This window comes from Tauraco erythrolophus, chromosome 5, assembly GCF_009769465.1.
Source record: "Tauraco erythrolophus isolate bTauEry1 chromosome 5, bTauEry1.pri, whole genome shotgun sequence".
NCBI classification, from domain to species: domain Eukaryota; kingdom Metazoa; phylum Chordata; class Aves; order Musophagiformes; family Musophagidae; genus Tauraco; species Tauraco erythrolophus.
This window is the reverse complement of record NC_141469.1, coordinates 24309360-24322816: the sequence shown is the minus strand read 5'-3', so window position 1 is coordinate 24322816 and position 13457 is coordinate 24309360.

Here is a 13457-nt window from a genome sequence, read left to right as displayed (position 1 = left end):
AAAACATCAGGGTTTTTACAGATCTGGACGTATCTCTCATAAACCCAGGGCCAAAGCGAACTTTTTTGAATGTATAAAGCTGACACACACAAGACATGTCATAGATCTTCATTCCATCGCTTGCTGAGCAGGATGTCTAAGCATCCCCTGAGAGATATACCCCAGCTCAACTAGAAAAGCCATCTAAGAAGCAGCCGTGGCTGTGTAAACATAGACATGCAGAGCCATTAGAGATGCACCAGGATACCTCAGACATTGGCACAGGCAAGCAGGTGACTCACACAGTCAGACAAGATGCTCCAGGGTGACTATGATTTGAAATTAAGCATGTAAAAATGAGGTAGAATCCAGTCAATATGTGGGGTTTTTTTTGGTGTAAGCTCTTCTAAAGGTCAATTAACCTCAAATTTGAAGGATGTATAATAGAACATCCAGTCTGCTAAACTCTTCGAAAGTGATAAATCCAGGAAAATTTTGAGAAGATATAGCTGAAAGTAGTGATATTCTAAACTTGGGAGAATTGAAAAAGAAATGCATGAAATAACTTGTATTTTAGTGACACTGCTTTTCACAAAACAGCTTTTTCTAGAGAATGTGTGCTCTACAATAGACACATAATAACTCGTCTTCTATATCACAGACTTCTACTAACTTTAACTTTGGCCTAACTAATTGCATTGATATTTAATACTTACTGATATACCAATAATAGCAATTCTAATTTCCTCTTTTTTCTTTTTCCTTTTTTTCTTTGTGTAGAGTACAGAAATATTCTCCACTGAACCAGTAGCAAAAAACCTCTCTCTGCCTTTCACACCTCCAAAACTGACCAATCTTAACTTGTCAACAAGTACTTATTTATAGCACTATTAAACTCATCAAACACCATTGAGATGAGTTCATATTAAAAATACACTGGATGTGACAGAGTGCTATGATTTGATGTTGTGTTTCATATAAGGAAATTCTATGCAAATAGCCAATACAATGAAATATTCCCTTTCCAGCATTTTATTTGTACAATTAATTATAGAATTCAAGTCTGACAAGGCCCTGGAAGATTTTTCTGGGGACTGGCTCATGCATCAAGATTTAACTATATTGATCTTGGATGATCTTTAGAAAATATAAAGAAAGTAAGTGAAGTATCTATTGTGACTCTCAGATATGCAATAGTTATTAGAGATATTAAACTACATTTCTAATTTTGAAATATGCTAATTTCTATCAGGAAAAGGAAAAATGCATATTTAGCACTTCAGCATTTGTGCAAAGATTACTGAATCACAGAGCAGAGAAACAGCATGAAACAGAAACAAGAAAATTCCCTTGACCTCTTCACTCACTCCACTAACAATAATTAGCTTACTTATGAAACCAAGGGGACAACAGCATTTATAGATGTTATTAACTGGGTGACACCCCACTATCACTTTATACCATTATGAATTCCTTTATACTATTATGAAATGCATTTATGCATTATAGCATCATCAGTTGCTATTACCTGCACTTGATGACTTTGAGCTGAGGTTCATATAGACAGCAAATAACAACTGTAGACCAAAGGGTGAAAATTTTGGAGCTACAAGCCTGGAGAGCATGGCTGACCTTCAGGATAGATTATCACTTTTTGTAGATAATGAAGGCAAACATAACCTGATAGTGCATTGGAGAGGGTTTTTTTTTATATGAGATATTGCTGGAAACAGATGCTCACTACAGGGTACAAGCTAGGGAATTCTCTCAACTTCCCTGTCCTCCAGTCCTGTGGCTTGTGATTTAATATTAATTTTGTGCAGATATTTGATAATTTGTGGAAGCTTCAGACATACTTTTGCACCAAACTGACCATAATCACATTCATTACTTGGGTTTCATGGCATTTCTGAAATACCATAATAAAGTAGAAGATGATTTTCTGAACTTCTAAGCTGTCAGATCCAGATTCTTTGTGAATAAATGGAAAAAGTCTCTTAGGTCTTTTCCTTGTTCTGGAGAATCGCAGTAAATTTCTCTCTCACCTTGCAGCTCTTTTTCTCGTTTACTGCATCACTTCTCAACTTCTCACAACACCTGACTGTGTTCATTTAAACATCTCCTTGTTAGTAGTGTATAAATAGCTTTTAGTTTTACTTCCTGTCAGATTTAATTACAAGCTTCGTGTTTCCTTCGTTACACGTGCCTTCACTGATGTTTAACCAATCTTTTTTTTTCGGGGAAGAGTAGGGTTTGCACAAAAGCTCTGATTATGTTAGAGATAATTGCATCTCAGTTTTTGAAAGATGATGCTGCTAGGCATGCATGTATACGTGCTTACAGTCACTGCCACAATCTCCACAAACCAACAGCCAGAACAATATGAATGGGTAAATAACAGTAAGTCATCAATAATCTGATCCTCCAAGATGCAAAATGACCTTTTAATCCCTCCTTTAAACTTGTTGAACATGTGGTCTAACATATGGTCTAACCAGTAGTTCTGAGTCGCTTAGCAGTGATTTGTTGTATTTCACTTGTAGATGTATTTTCAGGAAGAAAATATCATTTTTAAGCTAAATTCTTTAATTCTTGAACTGAATTTTCTTTTCGGTTTCCTTTTATAGAACTGCAGTGGCACTTCCAACATCTTTGTCATTTTTTTCCTTTGTTTATTTTATCTATATTTGTTTTATCCTAGGTTGCTACTGAACATTTTTTGGTGTTAATTTGTTATTGTTGTTATTTGTTAACAATTTGTTATTGTTGTGAGTTCCTTCACTGCTACTTCACCATGGAAAACACCTAGTTCTTCCATCTGATTGATACGGTTAAAGTGACAAGCTGTTTCATGTGGAAGCATAGTAAACACAGAAAAAATGTCTTCACTTGTTTTCTTTCCATCTTCTGGGGAGATTATTTGCATGTTTGGACACAGTTGCAAAAGGACCAGTGACCTATACAGTCAACTGCAAACCTGTTTTGGTTTTTTGGTTTCTACTTTCTGTACGCCCCGTTTGTCTTCTGACATTCACTCTGGAATGTGTCTGTCAGTATATGTGGATTTGCTTTTTCCTTTTTCAATCTTCCATGTTATTTTTCCTATGTTGTTGTCTTCCAGCTTGTTGACACTGGGGATCCTACTGTGCCCCAACTAATGAGCTGAGAAAGCGGTAATTAAACAGTGCTGCAGTGTTTCGATGCCGCAGACTTCAACTAGGCTTCAGTGGCTAAACAGACTTGCAGGGAAGGAAGGAAGGAAGAAGTATGATCTGCTGACTATTTTATTTATTTTGTAAAAATAGCACAGTCCAGAACACTCTGGTGTGAAGTACCATTTCTTCCAAAAAGAGACTCATTGCCAGGGAGTGATAAGATGTATTTGCAGCGCATAAATTTAGCTCATTGCTTGAACATATTTAGAAGAAATATAATAGGATATATGTAATATTTAAAGATGTGGTGATTTTTTTTCCTTCTTAATTGAGTTTAGTACTTTGCTGTACTTACCTACACTACTATATTTAAAGAAATCTTATAATTTCATAGCTGCTTTATTTGATTCTTAGCTTGTTCTAGAGACAGCCAAGTAGCTGTCTTTTCTTTTTTCTTTTCTTTTCTTTTCTTTTCTTTTCTTTCTTTTCTTTTCTTTTCTTTTCTTTTCTTTTCTTTTCTTTTCTTTTCTTTTCTTTTCTTTTCTTTTCTTTTCTTTTCTTTTCTTTTCTTTTCTTTCTTTTCTTTTCTTCTTTTCTTTTTTTTTTCTTTTCTCTTTTTTTTCTTTTTTCTTTTCTTTTTTTTTTTTCTTGTAGAATGTAGAAATTTTACTGTACTGTACAAGATGAAATGGAAGAGCAAGGCAGTTGAGAACAAACTATCTGTGGTTTCAAATTTTCAGATTTCATCTTCAGGTATATTGACCACATTTATGTTTAATATATTTCAGTCTTTTATTTTTTATCATTTAAATATTATATTTAAATTTATATTTTATCATTTATAATTTGTTATCACTTTGAGTTTAAAACAACCTGAATATAATTAAATACTAAGCTAAATCAAGAAATCAAAGCAATTAAATTTAACTCTGCTCCCCTGAGCTATGAAAGAATATTATTTATCACATTAATTTAAAGAGTGGTCAGGACAAAGTTTTCATTCAAGCAGATCTGATTCTATAATGCTATAATGATCTATGTTCTTTCTTTTCAACCTCACTTCTATGGATTGAAGAGAAGTGAAGTTAACCTGACAATAGCCCACTCATCAGGACAAAATTTAATAGTAAAAAATTAAGGCTTTGAACTTACAGGGTCAATGACAATGATTTTTTATGCAATAGGGGAACTTTTTGGTGGGAATTGATTGAGAAGAAAGACCCGTGTAGACTGACAGAACATGGGACAGTTGTGGCACTGACTTTTTTCAGCCTTATGCTAGTCGTCTTCTTCAATTCTTTAGGTTTTTCATACACTCCTGAACCGGGAAAACACATGAATGTCAGTTAGTCATGCTCAGCGTTGCACAGAGTTAAACAAGTTCTCACATTAGACAGGATATGAAAATATTTCAAACTTTGTTGCAACAAAAAGTAGAAATATTTTCTAAAAGTTGTAAGACAAAACGTTCTGAGAAAACTTTCAGAAACATTTTTCCATTAAATAGGATTTTCCTGTGCTGAAGCATTGTAACATATAGGAAAGATTCAGCCTCTGATAAGGAAGGAAGGGACTCAGCTGTTCTTTTGTACATTAAATGTCTTCAAATGGCTCAGGCTAAATTAACTTCACTCTAGAACACTTACAGAACTAAGAGACATTAGAAGTTATTTCTGACTGCTTATGGATGATGATTGAGCTTTCAAAGATGGTAAAAGCTGCCATAAAACTGGAGAGAACCATCAATGAATGTAGAATAATATCTGTTTCTACAGGCAGTACCCCATCTCAAAAAAAAAAGAAAAAAAAGTTTTGCATTAGAAGACAATTTTGGCAGAAAGTTGCTTTTGTATTTGAATAAAATAACTTCCACAGTTGTTGTTGTTGATGTGTCACTTGCTGAAGCTCGGATGCAGCATTAAACTAGTAAATAAAGTGTTTGATATTTAGTCTTTGCAGTACCTAATGAAGACTTCATTTAGAAACTCAATTTGGACATCCACACAGAGGCTTTTAAAAAAAAAAAATTAAATCTTTTACTCTATAGACCTCAATAATATAAAGTTATTTCAGAAAATAGTTACTTGCCCATATCAATAAAGATAGAGCACAGTGCAAATTTAAAAGCAGATATGCAGCAAATCCATCTAATACTCACTTTAGCCAGAATTTTTTCAAAAGGCTATGATTCATCAATGAAAAGAACAATTTCCACGTCTAAAGCTCTTTTTTATTGTACCTCTAAGTACTTCACAATCAGCGGAGAGTTGTCATTTTCCAACCCACTTTATGTCATGAGCTAAGTGACTAACCTATTTGAAGTGTTTAGTGTACAGCTTGGAAAACACAGAAAAATCCAGATAAAAGGAGAAAATTAGCATCCCAAGGAGTATGAGAAGCTCATGTAAAGCCGAATATTCAAATAATCTGCATTCTAGTCTTCTGAAAATACCCAGAGATCCATAGGCAAGGATTTTCACAACATTTGTGGTTGATAATATATCTGATACTGAGTTTTTCCCTAAACAGAAAGTTTTATCTTGCTAGAAAATTTGGCTTTTAGACTGTGCAAAACTTTGGAGGAGTTTTTGGAGCATTGTACGTGAAGAGATAGAAACAAATTAAAAACAACACAAAACGTAAGCTGAATTTACTGTGGGTAGATAATGACAGAACAATTTGCTACTTTTCTCTGTTAACAGATTTTCCAGGAAAAGTGTTACACATTTAATCTAGCTGAGTGTGGGTATAGCATTTGACGCAATGCTATGGAGAGAGTCCCAGAATTCTGTTGTGAGAAGACACCAGGTAAAGGGGAGATGACAACAGACAGCAGGTAAAGAAGTCACTAGCAGAGTTCCCCAGGAAATAAGACTCAGGTCTTATCTCATTTCATGGTTTCTTTTATAAGCTGGCAAAAAACAAGACTATGTTAATTTAATTTCCCAATGACATGAAGCTAGAGGGCATCTTCTACAAAGAGAAAAATCAGGACTTTATATCTTAAAAGCTGAATGACCTTGAAGACCGGTATTAAAAGAAAACTCAAAGGAATTTAATAGAAGAAAATGCAAGATTGCATACTTGAAGACTGACTGTAGGCATTTCTGTTGCAAGCTTTGGGTTTATCAATTGGAAATGAGTGAGAAAGGAGAATGGTGGTGTAGTGCAGCTCACAGCAGGGTGACCATGAAATGCTGGTGTGATGCCAGCAACAAGAAATCTGAGTTCAATAGCCAAGAACAACTTCCAGTAGACTCAAGAAAAATTAATGCCTTGGTATAAGAAATGGAAGAGATCTCATTTGAAAAGCAGTGTTTAAATCTGGCTATTAATGGTCAAGAAAGACTTAGTCTCGAAGAGATACAAGGAAAGATTGTCTTGATCAAGGGGACTGATCTTCTTGTGTGACGAAGGAGTATTGTGGTTTAACTCCAGACAGCAACTGAACCTCACACAGCTGCTCACTATCCCCTGGTGGGATGGGGGAGAGAATTGCAAGGATAGAATTCAGAAAACTCATGAGTTCAGGTAAAGACAGTTTAATAGGTAAAGCAAAGGCCGCGCACACAAGCAAAGCAAATCATGGAATTCGTTGACTGCTTCCCATCGTCAGGCGCGTGTTCAGCCATCTCCAGGAAAGCAGGGCTCCATCACACATAACGGTGACATGGGAAGAAAAATGTCATCAGTCTGAACATCCTCTGCTTCCTTCTTCTTCCCCAGCTTTATATGCTGAGCATGACGTCGTATGGAATGGAATATCCATTTGGTCAGTTGAAGTCAGCTGTCCCAGCTGTGTCCCCTCCCAATTCTTGTGCACCCCCAGCCTGCTTGCTGGTGGGGTGGGGTGAGAAGCAGAAAAGGCCTTGACTCTGTGTAAGTACCGCTCAGCAATAACAAAAACATCCCTGCGTTACCAACACTGTTTCCAGCACAAATTCAAAACATAGTCCCATACCAGCTACTGTGAAGAAAATTAACTCTGTCCCAGACAAAATCAGTACAAGGAGTGGGGGAAAGCCAGCTTTGATATTTCAAGTAAAAGGAAAGCCAAGAAAAGATGTGATTGTCCTCTTTCAGTGCCTTAGTGGAACAAATTCCAGGGAAAGAAAAGATCTTTTCAAGCTAAAGAACTGTCTTGGAACAAGAATGACTGGATTTAACTGTCTATGAGTACCTTTGAGCTGATTTCATACTGTAAGACTGGTGAAGATTTGGAACAGTATTTTAATAGAAGAGAAAGAAAGAAACTGGTTCTGTAACAACTGCCATGTGGGATTCAACTGTAGTTTTCATCTCTTTCACAAGAACACAAGAAGGTCTTTCTGAGCAAAGTACTGTTATATCTTTTTAAGAATTTCTAACTAAATGCTTATCTCTGAATCTGCAGAACAGTGAAACAGTGATTTCTATTCTGGCATATGTCCTGGTTTTAGCTGGGACCAGGATTGGCTCTTCTTTTTAGCAGCTAGAAGAGCTCCGTGTTTTGGTTTTACTCAGAGGCTCACTCTGAGAAGAATGCTGATAGTGCACTGATGTTTATAGTTGGCACTGAGGTCTCAAGGATTTTTCAGTCTGCCGGGTTCTTGCCAGTGTGCAGGAGCACAACAGGATAAGAGGGGAGTATAGCTGGGACAAGGGGTCCACGACTCTCCTTACGATTTGTACCTGAACTTAAGATTGAGGGCCAAACTGGCCAATTAGTATTCCATATCATGCAGCGTCATGCCCAGTATAAGAGTCAGGGTCAGCCGGAAAGAAGGGCTTTTCTGCCCTTCCGGGACTCTCACTTTCGGGTGCTCAGAGTGTTTTCCCTCTCTCTCTCTCTCGCTCTCTGTCTCGGGGCCTCCCGTTCGTCCGGGATTGCGGTATCGAGTTCCATCTGTTTCGGGATTGCAGTTTCGGGACGAGACAGGCCTCGGTCAAGGGGTGGTGAGCAATTACACCGTACATCACTCGTTTGCATATGTTTATCCTTGTACATATCTGTATATACATATATTGGTAGTGGTAGTAGTAAATTGTTCTTATCTCAACCCTCGGGTCTCTTTTCTTTTTCCTCTTTGATTCTCTCCCTCATCCCTGAGGTGTGGGAGGGTGAGAGGGGACTGTGTCGGGTATAGTTGCCGGACTCAGCCTAACCCACCACAGTCTTAATTGGCGCCCAACGTGGGGCTGAGGAATTCGAGATAAGGATGGAGACTGGGAAAGGTAACGGGCAAAACATGGACTGCATAGTGGTGAAAACAGAAGGACCTTGGAAAGCTCAGCTTGTTGTGACTGGTGAAGGTACCAGGGGTGGATTGTTTATGAAAAGCTTGTTCTTGTTCAATATTGTTTGCAAAATCTGTGTTCTTGTTGATGTAACTGAAATTGTGCCTCAATAGGGAATCCGCAGAGGCGAGGGGTGGAATGTTATGGTTTGAAGTTGGGGGGGGAGGTCCGGGTGGCACAAGCTGCCCATCAGACCGGACTCCCGTCCCCCTCGGGGCTTGAGCCAATCGGCGCCTCTGCGAATTGCCCTATTTACGTCGGACAAAGGAACCGGAAAGGTGTGTGCCGGTGCCCAGGAGCAAGGAGACGGGAGGGGGGCACGGCCCCCGCTCCCGGCTCCCGGCCGGGCCGGCGGCCTGGGCCGGGCCGGGCCCGCTCCGCTCCGCTCCGTCGAGGATGGCGGCGGCGGAGCCGCTTGGGGAACTCGGGGAGAGCCCCGCTGCCGGGGCGCCCACCGGGCCGAGTTCACCCAGACAGGACTGAAATCTAAGAGAAACGGCCACACAGATAAGAGGTCAGTGAAGATGGAACGGAACAACGTGTGCCGCGGCTGAGTCCCCCTTGCCAGCAGCGACCCCTTTCTAACAGTCCTCGGTGGAGCAAGCAGAGACCCACTCGCAACCAGTGGATGACCCACGTCGGGAAGAGATGCCTGAGCCTGAGACTATTGTGAATCATGGGCACAGGTAGAGACACATTTACGCATTTTACGCATTTTACGCATTCAGAGTCTGTACGGAGACGCATTTAAGGTCGACATGACGACCCACGCCGGAGCACATTTAAAGTTTGTTGATGACCCACGCCAGAGCGAGTGGCTACAGCTCCTTAAAAGCCCAGGACTGGTAAAGCCCGCACTTGGGGCAAATCCGATGGGGTAAGGATTTGCCCCCCAGCGGGTAGGATTCGCGCTTTCGCCGTGAGTAGGGGATCCACTGGAGCAAGGGACAACGGTGTAAGGACTCCTTTTCCTTTAAGAGAAGCGGCAGTAACAACTTGGAATGAACTGACCTGCACTCCCCCATTCCCTGCCCCCCTGCGCCGCTGGGGGGAGGAGGTAGAGCTGGGAAGAAGAGGCAAAGGTGGGGGGGGAGTGGTGTTTTTAAGACCCGGCCTTGTTTTCTCGTTATTCTCTTAAGTAACCGTTTTTGTGTGCTTTTCTCTTTCTAGGTAGCTGTTAATAAATAGTTTTGCATTAAGAAAAAGCCTCTTTTGCCCGGGACCGTGGTTGGTGGGTGCTCCTCTGTTCCTGTCTCGATCCTCAGCTCTTTTATTACATTTTTTCTCTCCTCTCCATTTTACTGGACTGGGAGAGCTGCGTGGGTTTGGTTGACGGACTCAGCCTAACCCACGACAGCATATTATAGCACGGAAAATAACAGCACCTCCAGAACCTTTCTTTTACTCTCTTATAGTAAGGCGTGAGGACAAAAGACTCCTCTCATGAGCCCAGGAGATGAGTGTACATTTCTTACCCATGGTGATGAGTTCCTATGTGGCTCACCTTGATCAATACTCCCTGATTGAGATCTCCTCTTTAAACTGGACAAGAAGTTCAAATGTTTATACCAATGACCAGCACTAATAATTTAAATGCTGCTCTACTGCTAGGTGCTTGCAGTTTTAGATGCATTTTCATAAAAAAAAAAAAACATGTTGTCTACATATGCCCTCTTAGCCATCGGAAAAAAAAAAACAACTATATTTTATTTCACTTATGCTCAGCTGCTAGTTGTTGCTGTATAGGGGCAGTGGGTGTGAGTGATTCCACCACCTACACTTGCAATTGAATTTTATTTCTAAAATATTATTTTTCCATTCAGTTGATGGATTTCCCTTTAAGCTCGTTGTCTTAAATTTCTTTGGACGCTGCTCATTGCCCCTTATAATGCTACTCCACCTAACTTTAACTCATACCACTTCTGCTCTGTTTAAATGAAAAGTGTCACTGTAGGCTTTTAGTGCTCAGTACAGCAACGTGCTTTGTGATGCGACCTTGAAGTTTCACTTATGACAAAGAGCAAAACCTGATGTTTTCCCAGGAACTGCGTCCAGTTCTGGAGCCCCCAACATAAGAAGGACGTGGATCAGTTGGAGAGGGTCCAGAGGAGGGCCACGAAGATGATAAGAGGGCTGGAGCACCTTTCCTATGAGGACAGGCTGAAAGAGTTGGGCTGTTCAGCCTGGAGAAGAGGAGGCTCTGGGTGACCTGATAGCGGTCTTCCAGTACCTCAAGGGGGCCTACAAGAAAGATGGGGAGAGGCTGTTCAGGAGGGCCTGTTGTGATAGGACAAGGGGTAATGGTTTTAAAGTAGAGGGAGGTAGATTCAGATTGGATATTAGGAAAAAATATTTTACCATGAGAGTTGTAGAACACTGGAACAGGTTGCCCAGAGAGGTGGTGGATGCTCCATCCCTGGAGACGTTCAAGGCCAGGTTGGACGAGGCCCTGAGCAACCTGATCTAGTTGGAGATATCCCTGTTCCTTGCAGGGAGGTTGGACTAGATGACCTTTGAAGGTCCCTTCCAGCCCTAACCATTCTATGATTCTATGATTCTATGATTCTATGAACTGTTCATTTGGGACAAATATTGGAGATTCTCACGTGGACTATGTAGATGTCCTCTCATTACTACTTTTAAACACGTACAACATGTTACTAGAAAGAAACACATAGCTGTCATGGTTCAGCCCAGCCGGCAGCTAAGCTACTACGCAGCTGCTCACTCACTCCTCCCTCTTGGTGAGGTGAAGGGGAGAAAAATGTTACAAAAGGTCTGAGTGTTGAGATAAGAACATGGAGAGATCACCCACCAACCATGGTACTGGGCAAAACAGAGTGGCTTAGGGACAAATCAATTTAATTCATTATCAGTCACTTCCAGAGGATAACAAGAAACAAAGCCAGATCTTAAATACACCTTCCCCCACCCCTTCCTTCTTCCCTGCTCTCTCTCCTACTTCAGCAGCGTAGGAGGACTGGGAATTGGGAGGGGGAAGTTGCAGGTCAGCAGTTCATCACACGTTGTTTCTGCCACTCTTTCCTTAAAGAGAGAGGACTCTTCACACTCTTCCTCTGCTCCCACATGGGCCCCTCCTCACAGGAGACAGTCTTCCACAAAATTCTCCAACATGAGTCCTTCCCACTGGATGCAATCTTTGCCCATCAGATTGCTCCAGCGTAGGCATTTCCCATGAGTCACGGCCTCTTAGGAGACAGCCACCCGCTGCGTTGTGGAGTCCCTTCCCACAGTCTGCAAATGCAGTCAATCTCCAGCAATTTGATGATCTTTTCCCATGGAGACAGTCCTCTATGAACTCTTTTGGGTGCAGGCATCTCTGCTACAGTGCAGTGCCCTCCACGGGCTGTGAGTGTATCTCTGCTACACCGTTAATTTCCATGGGCAGCAGGGAGGCCAGATACCATCTCACCACAGGCTGCAGGGGAGTCTCCGGTGCACCTTCTCCCTCTCCGTCTTCACTGACCTTGGTGTCTGCACGGCCATTTCTCTCAGATCTCAGTCCTCTCTCTGCTGTAGCCACGCCAGGCCCCACCGGCCCGACAAACCTCAGCAGTCCCGCAGGATGAACTCTGCTCAGTGGGTACCCTGGGAGCGGGGCACTTCGGAACTTTCCAAAGTGCACTGTTGCAGCCATCTCCAGTCAAGTGACGGTGGCCCAGCATGGGCAGCCCCTTCTCAGGAGGTTGGGGAAGGGCAGGCCAGCCCCCCCACCTCCTCCCTCTCTTCACTGCAAGTTCCACCTGGCTTGAGTTCCTTTGTCTCCTTTTTAAATATGGCATTCACAGAGTCACTGATTGACTCAACCCCAGCCTGAGGTGGGTCCAACCTGGCTAGAGACAGGTCCAACTGGTTTTGGAGCCAGGGAGGCTTCTCACATCTCTTTAACAGGGACTATCTCTGCAGTCCCACACCTGCTACCAAACTCCCACCATCTAAACCCAGCACAATAGCTAATCTAAACTCTTTTTCTTCTCAATTAGAGAGAAGCTTGTAAATCTAATGCACTTTGACAGCTGTTCACTCAAAAGTTATTTTGCATCCTTTGCATCTCCTCCATTTTCCTGGAGCTACAAGTGTCTCTTGTCACCTGTTTTTTAAGATGGCACTTAGTGTTTGTTACAAGTGCCTCTGGAAAGTGCAATGTGCCCTTACCAAAAGTTGCTGGGGTGCTCTTCTTAAACTTCATCTCCTGTTTTTCCATCATTATTTCCTAATTTGACAAGCTCAAAGCCCTGCTCCCTTGCCCATATCTCCTGAAGTTCAGCAATGGGAAAAATCAGAATCCTTAAAGGCAGATTGAGAAAGTAAAAAAATACACCAAAGATTATCCTGTTTCCATCTTTTTTTCCATCTTTGAAGAGGAGCCAACATGATTGCTAACTGACTTTAACAAAACAAAACCCCTTTCTTGTCACTGTTATTCCAGGTGAGACCGACTTTCATCTTACAGCTTTGTTTTAACAGAATGACACGGAGCAGAATGTTGTTTATGGTGGGAATAAAATATGCAGGATCTGGTTCCGAGTAAAACCAGAAAGATGTGTTCTATTTCATTGTTTTGTTTTGAGCGATAACTCATTTGGAGCTATTTTCAAAGGCGAGTTTTAATTAAAAGCACATTGACTAGATTTGTAAAGAAGTGGCTAAATGTTAGAAGGTCAGCTATCTAGTAAGCAGCAAGTCATGGGAAAATTGTACTATTATGGGTTACATAAGCATAACAAAGCTTTCATCTCTAATTATTATTTAATTTGTTCTCTTCAAATAGATTGCATAGCTCTGTTGGCCTTCAGGGCTTTAGCTAACATGGGTTTTGACTTTTTGCTAGTGAATGACACTTCCCAATCAGAAGAGAATGCAATGAGGCCTGTTTCTTCAGTTTCAGTGGGCAGAAGAGAGAATATAGTACAAAGGCAAAAGAACACAATGACAGCTGGAGCACAAATTGCACCAGGTAAAGGTCAGCTGGGATTTCGGGACAGACCGAATTTAAGTCCGGAAATGCTTTGTCCATTTATGAAG